The 21,940-nt window shown below is 41.0% G+C and overlaps 1 long non-coding RNA gene across 2 annotated transcripts in view; it reads left to right on the top strand.

Moving 5' to 3' along the window:
- Window positions 1–21,940, top strand: part of LOC138439209 (uncharacterized) — a 221,950-nt gene that overhangs the window by 134,911 nt on the left and 65,099 nt on the right. The window contains exon 1 of one of the 2 annotated variants that reach the window (XR_011256630.1): window positions 6,251–6,289. The exons of the other annotated variant lie outside the window; for it this stretch is intronic. This is a non-coding gene — a long non-coding RNA (uncharacterized lncRNA). Of the gene's footprint in view, window positions 1–6,250; window positions 6,290–21,940 lie in introns of those variants that run through there. 2 annotated transcript variants of the gene reach the window in all.

Raw genomic sequence — 21,940 nt, 5'->3', positions numbered from 1 at the left:
TCTTATCTCTTCTTATGGTTTTGAAGGACAGCCAAATGTGCCACCCCCAAATACACCAATCTGACAGAAGGATTGTCTTGAGCTAAGATATTTGAGATTCAACAGAAGCGGGAGGAAGCCTTCTCAGATCTCTCTTTATCTGACTGAAAGCAGAAACTCCTGAGAAATAAGGATTGTCATAAATCCCCTCTGCTGGGGAAGTTTTATGGCCACGAAGATGGAGAGTTAGACCTGGACAAGCAAACCTTGCTAAGATAACCCTTATCTTCCATTAGTTTCTCTCATAATTTCCCGTAGTTTCTCTCACTTAATTTCCCATAGTTTACAGTCACTCATAGCTTAAAGATCTTGTTACATTCCTAAAACTTATCATTTTTTGACAATTATTGATATATAAGCTCTCAATCCAGCCTGCTTCTTTGGGTATTCATTTCTTTTCTAGGAAGTTCCGTTTGTCACATAAAAATTAACATCAAATAAAATGTATGCACCTTTTCTCTTGTAAATCTTAGTCTTTATCAGTCTAATTTGTAGGGCCCCAGTCAATGAATCTAAGAGAATAAAAGGGAAAAGTTTTTCCTCTTGAGCAGATTTAAAACAGCTCTCAAGTCTATAGGTCTCTCCCAATGTTTGACACACAACCTGTTGGAAGCCTCCACTTGGATACCTCACGGGCTCCCTCAAAAATCAACATTTACAAAACTGAATTCATTATCAGTTCCTCAAAACATTCTCCTTTTCTTGGTTTAACGGCAGTAGTTCTGCACTCCATATTACTTGGACTGAACATATCAGAGTCTACTTAGCTTTCTTCACAAGCCATTCATGGAGTAAATATTTACTGAACTCTTACTATGCGCCACCCATTGTTCCAGCCACCGTATATACAGTGGTAAATAAGTCAAACAAGTGCCTGCTGTCTTGGAGCTTGCAGTCTCACAGGGTGAGAGATAATAGACAATAAAGACCTTACTTTCAGCTAGTGGGAAGTGCTCGGAATAAAGAAAAGGAAGGGGAGAGAGAGTAATGGGGGAAGCTACTTGAGGAAGTATGGTCAGGGAGAACCTTTCCAGAGGTTCAAGGGGCCACTTGAATGATGAGAAAGGACATGGAAAGATGGGGGGTAACTGTTGAAAATAAAGAGAACTGCAAGAGTTTGGACCCTGAGGCTGAATAAACCTGGGAGACCACTGTTTGGAGCGTGATGGGTTAAGGGGGGGATGAAGGGAACATCTCATGTTGGACTTGGAGAACATGGTGAAAGTGTTGGATTTAATTGTATTTCATTTAGTCCACCTTTGGTATCCACACCTTCCCTTCCACTCTCCTGCCACATTCCTAGTCAAGATCCTGTTACAGTTCATCAGATCTGTTTACCTTTTCAGGTTTCCTATTGTCACCCTGCTTATTTAACTTCTATGCAGAGTACATCATGAGAAACGCTGGACTGGAAGAAGCACAAACTGGAATCAAGATTGCCGGGAGAAATATCAATAACCTCACATATGCAGATGACACCACCCTTATGGCAGAAAGTGAAGAAGAACTAAAGAGCCTCTTGATGAAAGTGAAAGTGGAGAGTGAAAAAGTTGGCTTAAAGCTCAACATTCAGAAAACGAAGATCATGGCATCGGGTCCCATCACTTCATGGGAAATAGATGGGGAAACAGTGGAAACAGTGTCAGAGTTTATTTTTTTCTCAAGACCTATAGACTTGAGAGCTGTTTTAAATCTGCTCAAGAGGAAAAACTTTTCCCTTTTATTCTCTTAGATTCATTGACTGGGGCCCTACAAATTAGACTGATAAAGACTAAGATTTACAAGAGAAAAGGTGCATACATTTTATTTGATGTTAATTTTTATGTGACAAAAGGAACTTCCTAGAAAAGAAATGAATACCCAAAGAAGCAGGCTGGATTGAGAGCTTATATATCAATAATTGTCAAAAAATGATAAGTTTTAGAAATGTAACAAGATCTTTAAGCTATGAGTGACTGTAAAAAATCACTGCAGATGGTGACTGCAGCCATAAAATTAAAAGATGCTTACTCCTTGGAAGGAAAGTTATGACCAACCTAGATAGCATATTCAAAAGCAGAGACACTACTTTGCCGACTAAGATCCGTCTAGTCAAGGTTATGGTTTTTCCTGTGGTCATGTATGGATGTGAAAATTGGACTGTGAAGAAGGCTGAGCACTGAAGAATTGATGCTTTTGAACTGTGGTGTTGGAGAAGACTCTTGAGAGTCCCTTGGACTGCAAGGAGATCCAACCAATCCATTCTGAAGGAGATCAGTCCTGGGATTTCTTTGGAAGGAATGATGCTGAAGCTGAAACTCCAGTACTTTGGCCACCTCATGCGAAGAGTTGACTCATTGGAAAAGACTCTGATGCTGGGAGGGATTGAGGGCAGGAGGAGAAGGGGATGACAGAGGATGAGATGGCTGGATGGCATCACGGACTCAGTGGACGTGAGTCTGAGTGAACTCCGGGAGTTGGTGATAGACAGGGAGGCCTGGTGTGCTGTGATTCATGGGGTCGCAAAGAGTAGGACACGACTGAGCGACTGAACTGAACTGAACTGAACTTCCTGATCTCCAGGCTCCTTAACTGGTTTTTCTTTTTCCTCCTTACCATCCCTCCTTTTATTCTGTCAATTAATTAATTGATTTTTATTGACGTATACTGCTGCTTCTGCTGCTAAATCGCGTCAGTCGTGTCCGACTCTGTGCGACCCCATGACTGCAGCCCACCAGGCTCCTCCGTCCCTGGGATTTTCTAGCCATACCATATTATGTTAGCTTCAGATGTGCTACACAGTGATTTGACAGTTGCTTACATTATGAAATGATCACCGTGATAAGTCTAGTAACTGTGTCTCCACATAAAGTTGTTACAGTATTATTGACCGTATTCCTTATGCTATGTGTGATATCTCTGTGACTTTTTTGTTATATAACCGGAGGTTTGTACCTCTTCATCTCCTTTGCCTATTTCACCTCTACCCACCTCCCCCCAACACCCCACCCTGACCTATCCAAGGGGGTATGTATTTCAAGGTAGGCAGGGCTACATATGCTGAAATAGCAAGCAACCCCCAATTTGCAGTGGCTTAACACATAGAAATCTACTTCTCATTCATGCAGAGTCCCCTGTGGGTCAAGCGGTTCTTCAGGGCACCTCCTTTCTAGGCTGTGATTCAGAGACCTTCACACTTGAATTTCACAGCTGTGCCACTGGGGCCACATGACTCTCAGAATTGCTGATACAGAGAAGGAGAAAGCATGGAGAATTTATCTGCTTCTGCATTCTTCACATCTGAAGAAACAACGGTCACTGCTACTCACAGCACATTCCCTAAGCAGCTGTGAGGTGGCCAGGAGATGTAGGGAGAACAAGGGTAGACTGTGAAATGTAAATATCTCTGATTCAGTGATCATCCACCATATTTCATCTATGTACTGTCCAAGTGGTGGGCATCTGACTCCCAACTACCTCATCCAGTGCTGCAGTGAATGTTTTTGGCTTATACTCATGTGAACTGAGGTGAGGATTTCTCCGGGATGTGGGTGTAGTTTGAATGGTAGCTCCACAAAAGGTAAGCCCACATCCTAAGCCCCAGAACCTCTGAATGTGACTTGATTCGGAAAAGAGATCTTTGCAAATGTAACTATTAAAAATCTCAAAGTGACAACATCATCCTAGATTATATCGGTGAGTTCTAAATCCAATGACAAGTGTCCTTGGAGAGAAGAGGAAGAGGAAAAGACCATGTGAAAATGAAGGCAGATGTTGAAGTTGTTCAGCCACAGTCAAGGAATATCTGGAGCCACCAGAAGCTGGAAAAGACAGGAAGGAGTCTCTCCCAGAGCCTTCAGAGGGATGCCACCATGATTTCAGCAGCCTCTAGAATTGTGAAAGAAGAAATGTCATTGTTTTAAGTCACCAATTTTGTCTTATTTTATTAAGGCGGCCCTTGGAAACAAACACAGATTCTGCTACCTGGAAGTATGGTGCTGCTGTAACAAATACCTAAAACTGTGGGAAAGGCTGTGAAATTGGGTAGTGGGCAGAGACAGAAAACTTTTGAAGCTCATCATATAGAAAAAGTAGGTTCTGGTGAGGATTCATGAGGAAGTGAGGAGCAAAGGGGAGAAAGCTTTTGTGGTCTTGGAGACCACATATGTATAGAATATCATAGAAAAATGAACATTAAAGGCAAGAACTCAGAAGGAAATGAGAAACATGTTACTAGAAATTGGAGGAAAGGTTATCCTTGTTATATAGTGGTAGAAAACCTGGCTGAATTGTGTTTTCTTTGATTTGTGAAGAGCAGAATTTATAAGATACAGGATTGGATATTTAATTGGGGAGACTTCTAAGCAAAAGGTTGAAGAGACAGCCTGTTTTCTCTTTGCTTACAGCAATATAAGAGGAATGATAAGTGGAAGAAAGAAGTATTAAATGAAAAGGGATCAGCACTTTAATTGGGGAGCCTCTCAGTTTACCCAGACTACAAAGGATACTGTTATCAGAAAATCTACTGTTAAACCTGAGGTTGTGGCTGGACAGCCTTTTGCTGAAGAAATTAGGCATGTGACTCATGGATCCACTCAGTTGTCTCAGCAGAAGCTAGGAATATAGATAGAGTTATACAGAACATATCTATGGAGAACCTTCTTCTCTAATGTCATGAGCCCTTGTGGCATATACAGAAGACCCACAAAGTTTCAGAGAATATTAAATGAGCAGGAACACTGCCAGCTTGTGCTGAAAAAGCCAGAGAAAGGAAGAAATGAGAGAAAGCTTTCAGACTTCCAAAATTCTACAGACAGAAAATGAGCTGATAAGAACTACTTGACTGCAAACAGTTGCTGCCATTCGAGAAAAAGGAAGAATGACTCTGAGGTGCAGCTACAGGCCCAAAGAATAGAGTCACCATGGGCCTACTGTCAGCTCAAAAGGAAGAGCTGCCGTGGGCCCAGACGGTGTGTCAAGTCATAGAGGATTATTCTTAGGCTTTGAAACTCAATGAAATTTTCCCTATTTAGATTCTGACTTTCTTGGGACCAGGGGTCCCTTTATTCCTTTGACTTCCCCCCCCCCTCCCCTTTTGGAACAGGAATGTCTATCTTATAACTGTTCCACCATTGTATTCTGGAAGCAGATGACCTGTTTTGTAGTTTCACAGATCCACAGATGGAGAGAAATTTTGTCTCTGGGTAGATTAAAGCTCGAGTCTCATCCATACCTGATTTCGATGATTTATGTGATGAGATTTGGAACTCTCTGTGTTTATACTTCCACCAACGGTACTTAAAAGTTCCTACATTTCTGCCAACATGTCATTATCCAGCTTCCTAATTTTAAATAGCCTAATAGGTATAAGCAATATCTTATCTTTCCTCTAATTTTCTACTTCTCTTATTTTGAGTTATCTCATGATATGCCTTTTAGCTTTTTGAACTTTCTCTTTTGGAAATTGCCTGTTCATAGCCTTTGCTGGTTTTCCCATTGGGACTACTTTCTTTTTCTTGCTAACCTTTAGGAATTCCATATATATTCTACTTATTAATGACTCATTGGTTTTAAACATTGCAAATATCTTTCCCCATTTTCTTCTGTCTTTGGACCTTTTCTATAATAACTTCATTGAACAGAAGTCTTAATTTGTTTCATTTTCTCTTTGTTTGCCCTCATCCATTCTAAACTACACTAACCCCTTTTGCTGGCTTTGTCAGAGTTTATTACTAAATATGTCAGTGTCATGTTAGGTGGGCTTCCCTGGTGGCTCAGAGGGTAAAGCGTCTGCCTGCAATGTGGGAGACCCGGGTTTGATCCCTGGGTCGGGAAGATCCCCTGGAGAAGGAAATGGCAACCCACTCCAGTACTCTTGCCAACATGTTCTCTATTCACTTGTCTTCAGCTGTTGTACATTATTTATTCTGAACCCGATTGACTTTGCAATCATGCATTTGCCAAAGTCAGGGCCGGGAATGGCAGACCTTATTCTGTAACAGAAAACATTGCAACTAATCAGGAACATTTGGGGTTTTAGCACATTTTCCTTGTAGTCAGGCTTTTTGCATACGGATGTGATGTTGTGTGGTTAGGCCAGTAGTTATACTCCTCCCTCCTCACAAACCTCAAGACCCCCTGGGGACCTGCTGAGACATGTGAGGACATGTGACAAACAGCCCTTTTGGCCCAGAAGGAAGAGGTGCTGTGGGCTCAGAGGGTGTATCAAATCACAGACGATTATTCTCAGGCTGTGAAACCCAACGATCAGGTTTGTCTTCTCTCATGGGGGGATTTTTAGGAGTGTGCATTCACTGAGTCATATAGTATGAGAGCTGGAAAGAGCCGCAAGGATCATCCAATTGGACCCTCTTATTTTAGAGATGCAGGAACTGAGTCCCAGGGAAATGAAGGGGCTTGTCCAGGTTATTCAACTGTCAGTGAACTGCTGCAGCTAGCACCCAGATCTCTTAACTCCCATTTTGTGAGTTTCCATTTTTCTACCTTCCGCTAGAGGATATCAGAAATATTTTTGGAGGGCTCTGAGTCTGCGCTGGAACTTCCTCTAGGAGATCAAGGGCCTGCAGAATTTAGACTCACTTAGCCTGTCCATCCTTATCTCCTGCTAGCCTGGCTTAGTCTCTGCCTCCTTCCTCTAATGTTCCACGCTCTGCTCTTTCCTGCAAGCCTCTGCGCACGCTGTGGTCATCCTAGCATCGCCTTTCCTCTTCTTCTTGCCCATCTCATCCTTCTGAAGCTCTGGAGAGAGCACGGTCCTCTGACCAAGTCGTTTAAGACTCAGTTCTACTCTCCTCATGCCGCTGCTCACCAGCATTGTTCTCTTCCTTCTTTAGGTTTTCGTGACACCTGCAGCCAATCAAATACTATCTACGCTTGATTATTTGCCGCTTTTTTTTTTTTCTAAAATGTTTCTGTTGTACAACTGACTGGGTCATTTAATGTCTCTGTGTCTCATTTAGTTTATTAACTAAGAAAAAAAAAAAAAGACTTGATCAAGATCATTTCTAATGATGCTCTGTATCTAACATTTTTTGTCTCCATAAGATTTTAAACTCCTCAAGGAAAGGGTCTTTGTCTTATATTTCTTTTATAATTCCTTTAGTCTAGTGTTTCTCAGCAAGGGATAATTTTCCTCCCCAGGGGCCATTTAACAACATTTGAAGATATTTTTTGTTGTCACACTGAGGGAGGGGGCTGCTACTTGCATCTGGTGTGTAGAGGCCAGGGATGCTGCTAAACCTACACACCTTCCGCCTGACTCCTCCCCTCCCCCCCACACAGTAGATTATCCAGTTCAAAAATTCAAGCAAGGTTGAGATACCCTAATTTAGTCTTTGTCCTAACACCATAGACACACAGTAGACACTGAATAAACACTTTCATTTTTTTGTCAAAGAGAATTGCCGTTCTAAAAGGGATCCTATCAGATATGGAGTTGTCATGGGAGAATAAAAAAAGGAAGTGAGCACTCATGCAAAATTAATGCAAAGTCAGAGAAGAGAATCTAATTTTCCTTAGTCAGGAGCGGGAGGAGAGAGTATCATGAAGAAGGAACGGTTGCATGGATGAAGACCAAGAACTGAGAACGTGCTTACTTTGTAGGAGGTGTTGATTTAAGCGGCTTGTCTTCTAGATATCTCCAGGGAACGGCTTGTGATTTTGGTAAACAATAATAACAATAACATTGGAACATATGAAGGAAACTTCTGGGAACTATAATTTATATTGTCAAGGACACTTGTGTTTACAGTATCCTCTTTCTTACCTTCCCCTGAAATGAAGTCTGAGGGCTGAAAGTGACCTTAGTTTATATATGAGGCAAGAAAATTGGTTCAATGGACTATGAGCTCTGTCAACCAAAAAAACCACAGGCTGTCTTTCCAGACCGCTACTCAGGGTTATCTGGGGATAAGGAAGATGGAGAACTAAATGCTTCTGGTGACTCCTCCTAGCCTCTGCCTGGGCTGTGTTCCTGATGTTCTCTCTCCCTGTGTTATGCCTGTATTTCTCTTTAGGTCACAACTTGCAAGTAAGCCAACTTGTTATTTCTTTGTCACCCTCTTCTCTCTTCTCCATCATGAAATACATATAATAAGAAATATCCTAGACATACAAAATAGATAGCTCCCCAAAGTTGAGATCAGGGGGAAAATCCATGATCTAAAAGCTCTCTTGAGATGGCTACCATTGTTCTCAACCTTTCCGAGCACTTGGCAGAATGCATTGTGAGTTCTCCTGGCTACAAGTGGTATTTGGCAAAGTTTCCGTTTAGATTTCATTTGGAGAAGAAATGCTTAAGTTAAACATTAAAATTCATGAGAATATTTCAGTTCCTTGTAAACTCTTTTAATCACAGTTACTTCAAGTGAGGTATCATTTATGGCTCCTTGTGGAGGAAAAGTTCTTTTGACGGGGACTTCCAACAGTTCATTTCAGAAGATCACTAAGTCTATGGTCAAATGCAGGGCATTGTAAAACAGACTGAAATACATAATGATGGTGATATTTATGAACTAGTTTTTATGATTTAGGTTCCTCTCTGTTGCTTAAACTTATGAACTTTGGGTCCATAGGAAAATGAGTGCTTCTCACCTAGTCATGCGTGGGTTTTTCTTCCAGGTCTTCCAGTAAAAGAAAAACAAATAAGTGAATTGAAGCACCTCTTTCTCTCTTTTCAAACTTTTCAGCAAAGATTTTTTGGGAAAATATTCTGGGGCAAGTGTTCTCAGCATAACCAGTGCAGAGATTGACCTATAACAGAAATTTGAAAACTATGTATTGCTACTGCTGATTTTTGGTAGATGAACGCATGACTTCTTTTTATCAAATAATCTGGAAAAAACATAGGGGAGCATTATATAAAACATAAAACCCATAAATGTGACAGCACATTTTGTGGCCCAGTCAACCTTTCTATTGGTTTGAAATTTTGTTTCTGCAGACTTTCTTCAAGGTTGCCTTTTTCACTTTTCAATTTGCTTCCCCTATACACCAAATAGCAGTACACAAGGAACTTGTATGAACTTTGGTTTACTGTCTTAAGCTCCTTTGAGATCACCGCATGTCTGAATGGGATTTTTTTTCCCTGTTTGGGATTTTTCCCCTCTTTTCCCTTTTGTGATGATTTTAAAATGTTATGCCAGAAGAGTCTGGGTAGCTCTTTGGTTTTGCTTTCATAGTCTTTTATGCCTGCCTAACTGGGTGCAACTGAGACTGGTTTTACAAGAAGCCAACAATAAAGCTCAGACTGGGAAAAGATGAGTAAACTCTTACCCTGAAGGCAGAGCTTGTGGAAAGGGAGAAAGGGAGATCCCTTTTATACTTTATGAGAATGCACAGTTTAACAAGGCTTTATTTAAAGATTCTCCTGCGCCTCCATGGAAAGAAGTGGCTGAGCCACTAACTACCTCTCATTAGGAAATTGTGCTCACTGGTTGATTTTTTAGCATCTCACTATATTTTTGTTCTTTCTCTGAATATGGAGGATAATAATTTTGCAAGTGACTTGAATAAGCCCGCATTAAGCAGAATTCTGTGGTGGGCCCCGAGATTCGGTACCTCTTCCTCCCGAGTAGGCGGTCAGTATAATCAATATGCAAGACTGTGAACATGACAGGCTTTACTCTTGTGATTAGGTTATGTTGTAAGCACGGTTGGCCTTACGGGAAATTATCTGGTAGGCCTGACCCAATCACATGAGCCTTTAAAGCAGAGAGTTGTCTTCGGCTGGTCACAGAAGAAGCAGAAGCATGTGGTTTTCAGCTGAGAGACCTCAGCCCTGAGGCCTCTGCGAGGAAATGAATTCTGTCAAAAAAGCAGGGAGCTTGAAAAGGGGATCCAGAGCTCTCGGAGAGGATGTAGCCCCACCTGACACCTTGACACTCAGTCAGGGGGGACCCTGAGAAGATAATCCAGGCCCACCACATTCAGACTTCGGACCTACAGAAATTGTGAGGTAATACATTTGTTTTGTTTTAAGCCATTAAGTTTGTGGCTTAACCTTTCCATTCCACACAGCAGTGGAAAACTAATATGAAGGAGGAGAAGGCCTTTGAGACGAGAAAGCTAAGTAAATCCAGCATTCCTAAGTTTGGTTCTGGAGCAAAGCTGTCATGATGGCTAATGTTATGTTTCACCTTATGTGAAGGTGCCCAGTTATCTGTTTGGCCAAACCCCATTCTGCATGTTGCTGTGAAGTTATGTTGTAGGTGAGATGAACATTTATAATCAACTGACTTTAGGTAAAAGAGATTACCCTCCATAATGTGAGCAGACCTCATTATGAAGGCCTTAAGAGCAAAAATGAGGCTTCCCCAAGAAGAAGGAATCCTGCAAGGCCATCATATCAAAATGCTGCATGAATTATGGATTTCAGCCTTGCCAGACCCCACAGTGCCATGAGTCAATTCCTTCAAATAAATTTCTTCACATGTATCCTACGGGAGAAACTTAACTAATGCAGTCATAAGCTCAGGTGTGTTAGGGACCACTCAGATGTCTGAGGTGTACTGGGACTGACTGGAGGATAGCATGGGGGCCTGCTCAAAGGCAGCAGCTCATGCACTGTGCCACCAACTGGACAGGCCTTTTGATGTTTCCCCAAAGAAGCAGAAAATCCAGAATTCTGTACAAAATTGCCCAAGTTCTAAAATTCTCTTTAACTTGCTAATTCTAACTTGGGGGTGAAGGTGTGGACCAAGCCAGCATATTCCAGAGTTAAACCTTTTATTTTCTGAAACACATAAACATTATATGTTGTGTTGGATCCTGGGGTTAGAGGGACAATGAAACAGGGGGGCAGTAAGAGCCTGAGGATCTACTCTGCTGGAGAGGGACTATTCCCCACTGGAGAAAAGCCAGAACACAACATAATTTTTTTATTTTTATATCCTGGTAGAAAAAGCAGAGGAAACACAGCAGAGAGGGTGCAAGCTGCAAATAACTGAAGAAAGAACTTTGCTGGCTTCTCAAAGTCCTGAGTATAATTGCAAAAGGAAGAAATCCATCATTGGAAGCACCAATTTACCAAGCACTGATGAGGTGTCAGCTTTAAGTACTTGGAATATATCACCTTGTATAATATTTTAAAGTATCACATGTGAGGGGCAGTTGCTCAGTCATGTCCTACTCTTTGCAACCCTGTGGACTATAGCCTGCCAGGCTCCTCTGTCCATGGAATTCTCCAGGCAAGAATACTAGAATGGGTTGCCATCTCCTTCTCCAAAATATCACATGGATAATCACTAATCCCATTTTAAAGATGAGGTTACTGAGGCTCAGCAAGTTTAAGCAAATTGGTCATAGTCACTTAGCTAAACAGTAGCAAGTTGGGATTTGAATCCAACTTTATGAGCTCTTGAACCCATGGTCTTATCCATTTGGTTACACTAATTCAAAAACATAGTTTTTTAAAAAACCTTGAGCATACTTTAAGGAAACCATCAGAAATATCCAGAATATGGATTGTCATATAAGACATACCATCTTGGTTCCTTCAATAAATCAAATTCATAAGAAAAGAAAAAGATTAGGATTGGAGCACTGTTGTAGATGAGAAAGTTTACACTAGACATAATAACCATACGCACTGAGAGTTTTTGGAGCCTAGTTTGGAATAACAATCACCTATAATAGATATCATGGGGACAGTTGTGAAAATTTGAGTTTGAGCAAGGTATTAGATGATATTAGGAGTTTCTAGTTACCTTAGTTGGGTGTGCTAATGGTATTGTGGTATATAATGATATATAAGGGAAGTTCTTAAATTTTCTTAGAGTTTCATGTTGAGATTTTTAGGCATGAAGTGTAATAATGTTTTGAAATTCCTTTTTCTTTCTTTCTGTATACACACACACACGTAGTAAAAGGATAGCAATGATTTAATCTAGATATTGGGCATATGTCTGCTTATTGTATTATTTCTTTTAGTTTTCTGTAGGTTTGAAACATTTTATAAAAAGTAAAAAAATTTTAAAGTCACTGAATATGAGTAGACCAAACATAATATGTCAGTGAGTGCCAGTTTACAATTGTAGTCCATAAGGTTGGATCAAAGAACTGTGAGTAACTGCAGTTAGACTTCCTTTTCTGTGTTATTGTGATGGTGATATGACCAGCTTATCATCATTATAGGTTTGCATACATCTGTCCTAAACCTGAGTTCTTCTTGGGCTGCTAAGGGAATTTACTCACCTCTGTGTCCCTGGTGTCTATGAGCAGTCACTATGTCTCTGCTGAATGGATAAGGAAAAGCCTGAGAAAGCTGTACCATCGATAGTAACAATGGCAATAGTGATAGCAGCTAACATTGAACCCTAGAAAAGTTGCAGGCTGAAAACCTCATAACAGTCATATGAATTAGATCCAATTAGATTCTGATAGTATGGTCCCTTTTTGCAATGAAGAAAGTGAGGCCCTCAGATGATTGGAAATTTGCAAGAATTCCAAGTAGTTGAGGTCAAGCCATCTGCCACTAGTCCCCTTACAAAACAACTCCCATTCATGCCTTGCAAGTCTCAGCTGTCTAGCACACAAAATTTCACTAAAATAAGTTTTCCTACAATCTATATGGTGAACACTGGAATTTCAGGAAAGACAGCCATGGGGGAAATGCTGGCCTGTGTTACCCTGTGCCCCTGAGCTAAGGAGCTGTTTCCGTGGCTGAGCTTGGAATGCTGGGAGCTGGCCACCCTGAGGTCTGTGTGACTTCAGTGGGCCTGTGGAGGTAGGACAGCCAAGAACAGATGGCCCTGGGTTCCTGCACGCTTGACTAGGGAGGAGAAGGGGAGGCACCTCCCTTCTCAAAGCCTCAGGCAGCTGTCATCCTGCTCTTTGTTAATGGCCCTGGCCCTGTCTAGGGCTGGGTGGCAGCACTGGTCCTCACAGAATGTTTAATAACTTCCAGGGACAACAGCTCTCCTCTCTGCCAGGCCTCCCCTGGGGACCCACTGCAGGTCATCTCACTAGCAAGTGGGAGGAAGACAAATTATGCTTGTCTTATCACCCAGAAAACCAGCCCTAGGCACAGTTTTAATCATGGGGTACATATTTCTAGAGATGTTTGTTGAGTGGGGCAAATTTGTTTGCTCCTGGCTGTTCAGGAAAGAAAAAAATTTAACAATGAATCTCCAGGATTGGAGTCTCCACCAAGCTGTCTGCTGGAATTGGTCTTCTTCACCTTGAAACTCTCATTTTGGGAGGAGCTGATATCCACTGATGTCCTCCACTCCCTTACCTTGGGTTTTTTTGATTGCAAGTATGGTCCCTATGCCGATCAATTACTCCAGCTCTTTTCCCTACACACCTACTCCACGCTGCTAGCCCTTTGTATTCATCTGTTGAAAATACTGTTACACAAAATTTCTCACACAGAGATGTGCTCAGTCATGTCTGACTTTTGCCAACCCATGGACTGGGGCCCACCAGGCTCCTCTCGCATGGTGTTTTCCAGGCAAGAATACTGGAGTAGGGTGCCATTTCCTACTCCAGGGGATCTTCCCCACTGAGGGATCAAACCCACATCTCCTGCATTGGCAGGCAGATTCCTTACCACTCGCACCCCCTGAAAAGCCGCTGTCTTGTTGCAGAGCACAGGGTCTGGGCTTGTGGGCTTCAGTAGTTGAAGCACTCGGCTCAGTAGTTGAGGCTCGCAGGCTCTAGAATACTGGCTCAGTAGTTGTGGTTCTCAGGCTTAGTGACTTTGCAGCAAGTGGGATCTCCCCAGATCAGGGATCGAACCTGTGTGTCTCTGCACTGCAAGAAACTACTAGATCACCAGGAAAGCCCAGTTTGGGTTGTGTTAAGCCACTGAATTTTGTGTGTGATTTTTTTTTTTTAATGGCAGCAGTTGGAAACTGACACATTAGTCTAGTCCAAATCAAGTGTAAAATGCATAAATTTTCACTCATTGAAAAAAAAAACCTCTATATGGGCTTCCCCTTCTCTGTGTGAGACCTCTTTTTTCAGTCAGTGAAAATTTATGCATTTCACGCTTGATTTGGGCTAGGCTAATGTGTCAGTTTCCTACTGTTGCCATAAAAAAAAATTCTCACAAATTCAGTGGCTTAAAACAACTCAAACCGAGCTTCCCTGGTGATCCAGTGGTAAAGAATCCACCTTGTATTTCAGGGGACACAGGTTCGATTCCTGATCTTGGAAGATCCCAAATAAACAAATACATATATAAATAATAAAAAAAGAAGTGCTTTATTAGAAAAACAAAAATCAAAACCACAAAAAAAAAACCCCAAAACAAATTTATTATCTTATAGTTCTAGAGGTCACAAATCCAAAATCAGTTTCATTGGGCTAAAATCAAAAGTGTTGGCAGGACTATGTTTCTTCTGGAGACATAAAGGAGAATCCATTTCCTTGCCCTTTTCAGCTTCTGAGGCCACCTGCATTCCTTGGCTCATAGCCCTTCCTCCATCTTCAAAGCCAGAAGTTTAGCATCTGCATGTTTCCTCTGACTCTAGCTTTCTGCTCTGCCATCACTACCTTTCTTCTCTTACTTGGATCCTCCTACCTCCTTATAAGGACCCTCATGATTACAGGGGGTCCACCAAGTTAATCCAGGATAATCCTGAACCTCTCAAAATCCTCAGCTTAATCACATCTGCAAAGTTCCTTTTGCCATGGAAAGTAGCATGTGCACAAGCCCCAGAGAGTGGGACCTGGACATCTTTGGAGAGCCTTTACTCTGCCTAACACAACATTGTTAGGCAGAGTAAATGTTACAATTAGTAACATTTGGAATAGATAATAACTCAAGATAAAGGGGTTTTATTATCTTGTTGTTTTTGTTTGTTTTTTGCACTTCAAAAAAATGTTTAAAAATCATATGAATAACATGTTTTATAGGAAAATGTCCCCCAAAAGTATTAAAAATAAATCAGAACTCCTTTAATTCTAAACCCAGAAATAATCATCATTGACATTTTATATATGTCTTTCAATCTTTCATCTATTCAGATTCTAGAGGTATTATTCTTTTCTTGGAATCTCTTTTCAGATGGTGACAAGTCCAGCTGATTTAGAGTTGTAGCCCAAATAGGGCTTTTCATTCAGCACCACAATCCCCCTGTTGCAGTTGCTTGGTAATTTTAAAGTTTTTTGCTTTCTACATCATTTGTGACTCTATTTCTGTTTATAAATAACTTCAGTTGTGTCATTTTTTAAGATTCCACATATAAGCCATATCATATGATATTTGTCTTTCTCTATTTGACTTACTTTACTCAGTATGAGAATCTCTAGGTCCATCCATGTTGCAGCAAATGGCATTATTTCATTCTTTTTCATGGCTGAGTAATACTCATGTATATATTTACCACGTCTTCTTTATCCATTCCTCTGCCAATGGACATCTAGGTTGCTTCCATGTCCTGGCTATTGTAAGTGGTGCTGCAATAAACATTGTGGTACATGTATCTTTTCTTTTATTCGTTTAAAACAAATATTTTTATTTATTTATTTATTTGACTATGCTGGGTCTTGGGGCTTCCCTGGTGGCTCAGATGGTAAAGAATCCAGCTATAATGCAGGAGACCTGTGTTTGATCCCTGGGTTGGGAAGTTCCCCTGGGGAAGGAGATGGTAACCCACTCCAGTATTCTTGCCTGGAGAATTCCATGGATGGAAGAACCTGGTGGGCTAGTCATGGGATTGCAAAGAGTTGGACACAATGGAATATTACTCAGCTATAAAAAGGAATTCATTTGAGTCAGTTCTAATGAGGTAGATGAACCTGGAGCCTATTACACAGAGTGAAGTAAGTCAGAAAGACAAAGACAAATACTATATATTAAATATATATATAGAATTTAGAAAGGCAGTACCAATGATCCTACATGCAGGGCAGCAAAGGAGACACATATGTAAAAAACAGACTTTTGGATTTAGTGGGAGAAGATGAGAGTAGGATGATTTGAGAGCGTAGCATTGAAACATGTACATTACCATATGTAAAATAACTGACCAGTGCAAGTTTGATGCATGAAGCAGGGCACCCAAAGCCAATGCTCTGGGACACCCCAGACGGTTAGGGTGGGGAGGGAGGTAGGAGGGGGTTCAGGATCTGGGGGACACATGTATACCTGTGGCCAATTCACATTAATGTATGGCAAAAACCATCACAATATTGTAAAGTAATTATCCTCAAATTAATTTAAAAAAAGTATAAGATGTGTTTAGCAAAAAAAAAAAAAGGAGTCAGACACGACTGATGGACTTTCACATTTCACACACACCTGCTTGGTGTTAGTTGTAGTACATGATATCTTTAGTTGTGGCGTGCAGTCTTAGTTGCAGCATATGGGAACTAGTTCCCCAACCAGGAATCAAACCCAGGCCCCCTGCATTGGGAACACGGAGTCTCAGACACTGGGCCCCCAGGGAAGTCCCATGTATCTTTTCAAATTGGGTTTTCTCTGGATATATGTTCAGGAGTGGGATTGCTGGATCACATGGCAACGATTTTTTTTAGTTTTTTAAGAAACCTCCATTCTGTTCTCCATTGTGGCTGTACCAACTTTCACTCCCACCAACAGGTGTAAGAATGTTCCCTTTTCTCCACACCCTGTCCAGTATTTACTGTTTGTAATTTTTTGATGATAGCCGTTTTTACCTGTGTGAGCTGATACCTCATTCTGGTTTTGATTTGCATTTCTCTGATAATTAGTGATGCTGAGCATCTTTTCACATGCTTTTGCTTGTCTTACCAGAACTGCTCTTTCCAATTTCTAAGCTTTAGCCTGCTCCTCCCTTACCCTTGTTAAAAGCTATCTTTTCATTTTTATCCTTTTTGCAAATTTGGGGCATAAAATTCATTACAAATTTAACTGCTTGAATGAAATAAGAGTGAGAATTTTAAAACCATGTGGAATCTTGGGTGAAAGACATATGCCTGATAAAATCTGTCAAGGCCTGCATGTTTGCCATTATGTTTTAAAGTAGTCTTTTTCTTTTCCTGTGAGTAAATGAACAAAGAAGCTTTAATCTTTCACCACAGTGAACAACAAAATAATATCCTTACAAAGGTAAAAGCTGATGTTCTAGCATTTCCCAAATAAATTAGACTTTTGGAATTTTCAGTCTAAGGCCTAACTCCAGATCAGGTCCAAGAGTTTAGTGACACATGCATCTCTTTTTAACCTCATAAATAATTAATATCTATACGGTAAAAATGTAAAAATACCTGTTTTAATAAGGGACTCTTTAGTATGAGATTTATTTCTTTTTACGGAATATTTTACTTATTTTTAGAAGTGAAATGCAAGTTCTTCCATTTACGGTAAGCTGTGGAGTCCATATGAACATGCTGGCTATTTGTATCTTGGGGGAAAGAAGGGAAATTCCTACGAGAGTTGCTTTTCCCAAATTGAGTATTGACATAAGATCATCTTCAGTTTGTAAATTACTATTGACTATGTTTTTAGTTCAAACATCTCTTTTCCTTTTCACAAATCACTTCAGTGTTTTCCTTGGAATTTGAATCAATCCAGTTTAAGTTTATCGGAACATTTGGCAGAAATTCAGGAAATGACCCTTGATCACTTTGGTATGTTTAAATCCAAGAGAGCTATAGTCAGATAGAGAGTTTGGGGGCACATGGGCAAAATATTTCTGTGGTTTTTCATGTATCTTAAAACAGTACCAGAAATCTGCAGCAATTGAAATGTGTCCATTTTTCAAACAGATACAATTCTTATTATGGCTGGCCTTCTTTTTATTGCCCCAAATCACCCACGCTCAACAGAGCCTCAACCAAATGCAGCCAGGAATGGAATGCTAGTTTATTTCTTCCAGAGCAGATTGCCAATGTCCAAATCATCTGTCTGGAATCTAGAATGGGAAGAAAGTTGCTCCTTAAGAAAATTATGATAAGACTTTAACCAGTAAAAACTTGTGAAAGTATTGCAAGTCTCTGAGAGACATTGTGTTTCCAATATGGCTGTTTTGTTAACTAATTATTATTTAGGTGGTTGTGGTGGTTTAGTCACTAAGTCGTATTCGACTCTTGCAATCCCGTGGACTGTAGCCTGCCAGGCTCCTCTGTTCATGGGATTCTCCAGGCTAGAATATTGAAGTAGGTTGCCATTTCCTTCTTTGGAGGATCTTCCTGACCCAGGAATTGAACCCAGGTCTCCTGCATTGCAGGCAGATTCTTTACTGACTGAGCTACAAAGGAAGTGCCTCTAAACTATTATTTAGAGGAAGTGACAAAAATAGGAGGGATGTGTAATCTCTGCGGTCTCTTCTCAATCCCTTCTTTGCTCTGTATCCAGCGCAAAGGCAAGAAATGAGAGACTATTTGACAAGCTCCAAACCTTATTTTCATTCACTTGTTCAGTCATTTAGATTGGAGAAGAGATATGCAAGATCTCTTTTCAAACATTTGGAAAAAAAAAAAAGTTAGATCCCTAAAGATTCACACAAATCAACAACAAAGACCCTGGAAGGATGAGAATTTTTATCATGTTGAGATAGAAAAGGCCTTTCTAAGCATAGTATAACACCAAGAAGTTCTAAAAGAACAACAGATCTGATCACATGAAAATTTAAAATGTCTGCATGGCAAATTATTTGCCCTGAACAAAATTTAAGGACAAACGAAAAGTGGAGAGAGAATGTGCAGCCTATATAGCAGATCAAAGGGCTGATATTTCTAATATAAAAAAAAATAATAAGAAAAAAGAAAACATAGAGGAAAAACACTAAATATGCAATAATAAATGTGCCAATACAAAAATATAAATTACAACACCAATTTTATCTACCTGGATATAAATACCCAATATTGCTCAAAAATAATAACACGCTTTCTTTTCTACGCAGCAGTTCTCCCACTAGGCAGAACCTGTCAGGGGGGACTCTCATGCCAGGCAAGGAGCTCAGCCCCTTCATGTTTGTTGTCCCTGCAGTGCCAAGAATCCGTGTGGCAGATGGAGAGCCATGTCTCCTTTCTGGTTGCAAGGCAGACCTCTCCCCCTGTCATAGCTGATTTAGGGCTCTGCTGCCCTGAATGAATGTTTAGGAACAAGCCCATCAAGCGTAAATCTGCTCAGAGGCTCGTTGTCTGGTTTTGTTCTCAGTTGTCAGGATCCGGTGTAGATACGGAAAAGGAAGAAACGGGAAAAAAACCTGTTCCTAAATTGAGGAAGCACCTCGCTGCCTCTCCTACCAGGGGAGGGGCTCTGAGAAAGCTGAGCAGTTCCAGGCAATGGTTAAGGCCCAGATGCCACTGGGTAGCTTTATAAATAGTGGGCCATATGAAACGCTAAATGCCTGTGACCTCCGGGGAGAATGTACCTATCTTCATGGCTACTTTTACTTGCTAATAAAGAAGGTACTTAACCGTAGTGTTTAATTTTGCACTTTTATGTTTGGTTTGTTTTGCTTGTAGAATTTTTAAATTCTGTGTTTGTGACAGAGGTGTTTACTAACACCACAGTGGTAATCATATTGCAATGTAAAAATGTATTACGTCTATATATTGTATACATTTACGTACACAGTGTTACATGTTATATCTCAATTTTAAAAAGGTAAGAATTTTTTAAAAATCTGTGTTTACTTGGATAACAACTTGTTTTGTGTTATAACCAAGAAAAGACAACACTATGGCTAAGAATTTTCAGGTGACTAAATGCCACACAATAGCTCCCCTCTCCTCCCCTCCCCTGCCCTCCCTTCCCCTTCCCCCACTTCCTCTCCTTTCCTCTCCTCTGCTTTCTTTCTCTCCCCACCTCCCTCTCTTTTTCCCTACCTCCTTACAACCCCTCACCCCATTTTTCCCTCTCTCTCTCACCAATCCAGGCACACTTAGAAAATATAACCAGAGTAGTATACCATTATTACAGGCAGAAGCCCCCTTCCTAGAGCTCCCTAGATTTATATTCCTTTCTGAGTATTAACCTAAGGGAGGTGCAAACAACCATTATCCACCATTCATGTCGACAGAGAATGAATGAGCCACCTCCCCAGCCAGGTCTTTGGCTGAGCTCAGAGAGTCAAACATTCCAGGCAAAGGAGAGGAAGGGAGGTGTGCTCAGATTGCATAGCTAACCCCCTGGACAGAGTCTGGAATCCTGTGAGTGCAAAGGAGCTTGGAACCCTGTCTGTAACATTTAAACGTTTAAGAAAATAGACCAAGGCAAAGTAATATTTCAAAATGAGAAAAAGTAATTTTACATGGCTTATCTCTGTATTTGAATTAAATTGACTGCAACTCACGAATGTTTTAATTCAGTTTAAAGTTTGCTCATTCCTTCTTATTAGACCCTCTCTTTGCTTCCCTCTTATCCTCAGTCTCCAGCCAGTGTTGCTTCTGGATTTCCTCTATCGGGGCCTACCATCATGTTGAATAAAGATAAAAGTTACACTCTATGGTAGTGCTCTCTCTTCTACCCCAGAGTTACTATAATTCATTTTGTGCTAGTGGTTACTTCTATGCTTTTGTAGCTTCTTCCAGGGCCTCTGCTAACCAACTTTCTGCAAATTAAATAAAACAAGTGTCCCTCAGGGATAACACAGCCCCAGACTGGGGGACATGATGAAATATGGCCTCCATTTCAATCCTGACTTGGCCCTCAGCCTGGTGCCCCTGAATGGTGAATAGCCTTTGCAGTGGTATATGGTCACCCTGCTTTCTCCTACTCCTGTTGCTCTAAAGTACAAAGAGAGATGAATGCTTAGAAAGAGGGATATGTGTGGTGTTGGAATGAAGAATCTGTGGGACTCAAATGCAACACTGGCTGAGTCTGGCCACTCAGCTGGCCACACTGACTCTGCACTCCTGCTTCTTTTTGTGTATACCCTGTGGCATGTTAAAACGGAACGCTTTTGCTCTCAGAGTTTTGGCACAGGCCTTAAGCCTGAGAACCAAATATTCCAGGATCCCAAAGAGAGATTTTAGGCCACCTTTGCAGAATATGCTTAGAGACTGACTCCTGTTCTGCTGTCATTAGTCCATGACTCACCTCCAAGTGATAGAATAAGAGGGATAAGATGCCAGGATTAAGAGTATCTTTGGAGAAAGTTGTTGCAGGCAGGGAGTGGATGGAAGAGGGAATGTTTCTGCCATTTCAAACCCACTAAGGAAGTCTTTAGAGATGCAGAGAGGTTGTCATGTGTACCTTGGAGTGTGACGGAATACCTAAAAAGTCTGAAGAGGACAGACTGTCTCTAGCTGGCTGGTCTGGATCCATGGAGTAGAGTTTGGTTGGTCATGAGTTGTATTTCCAGAGTTCAGTGGGGCAAGGGCATTTCTGCTTGGTCAGATAAGGATCCCATGGACCAGACTGGGTCATTTAGTAATGTACTCTATTCAAGAAGACTGCTTGGAGGGGGAAAGTAACCCCCAAGAAATGGAGGTGGCATCAGAAAACCACGTGGTGGAGTCCAGCTATTGTCGTTGGGAAACTTATCTATGGGGAATCTTTGAAGGATCCACAAAAATGCTTTAGAAGAGAGAGAAATAGCATTTCAATTCTATACCCTGAAAGGGCACTGATGCCAAATTGTAAGTCACCAATCAAATAAGACCTTTCTTCCCTCTTCTTTTCCTTCCTACCAGGCTTCAACCCAGGAAAGACCAAACACCTGCAGGTCAGGCTAACAGATGAGGCAGAACAAGCAAGAACAGGAAAACATCCTCTCCTTTCCCTTCCCTCACTGCTAATTTCCTAGTGTGGGGCAGGCCAGAGCTGGCAGTTGGGAGAAACTTAAAATTCAATGAATTTTGGAGTTTCAATAATGTCCTGGATGCTAAACGCAATCTGTGGGTTTTTGATGTTGTTGTTGTCAAGAGTAACTGAAAAAGCCATGAGATATGCTGGAGGTTGTACCCAGGAGCAGGGCAGAACAAGTTGAAAGAATTAGTTTCACAGGATGGTGATGGGCAA

Source organism: Ovis canadensis, chromosome 4 (assembly GCF_042477335.2).
Source record: "Ovis canadensis isolate MfBH-ARS-UI-01 breed Bighorn chromosome 4, ARS-UI_OviCan_v2, whole genome shotgun sequence".
Taxonomy (NCBI): domain Eukaryota; kingdom Metazoa; phylum Chordata; class Mammalia; order Artiodactyla; family Bovidae; genus Ovis; species Ovis canadensis.
This window is presented reverse-complemented; position numbering and strand designations above follow the sequence as displayed.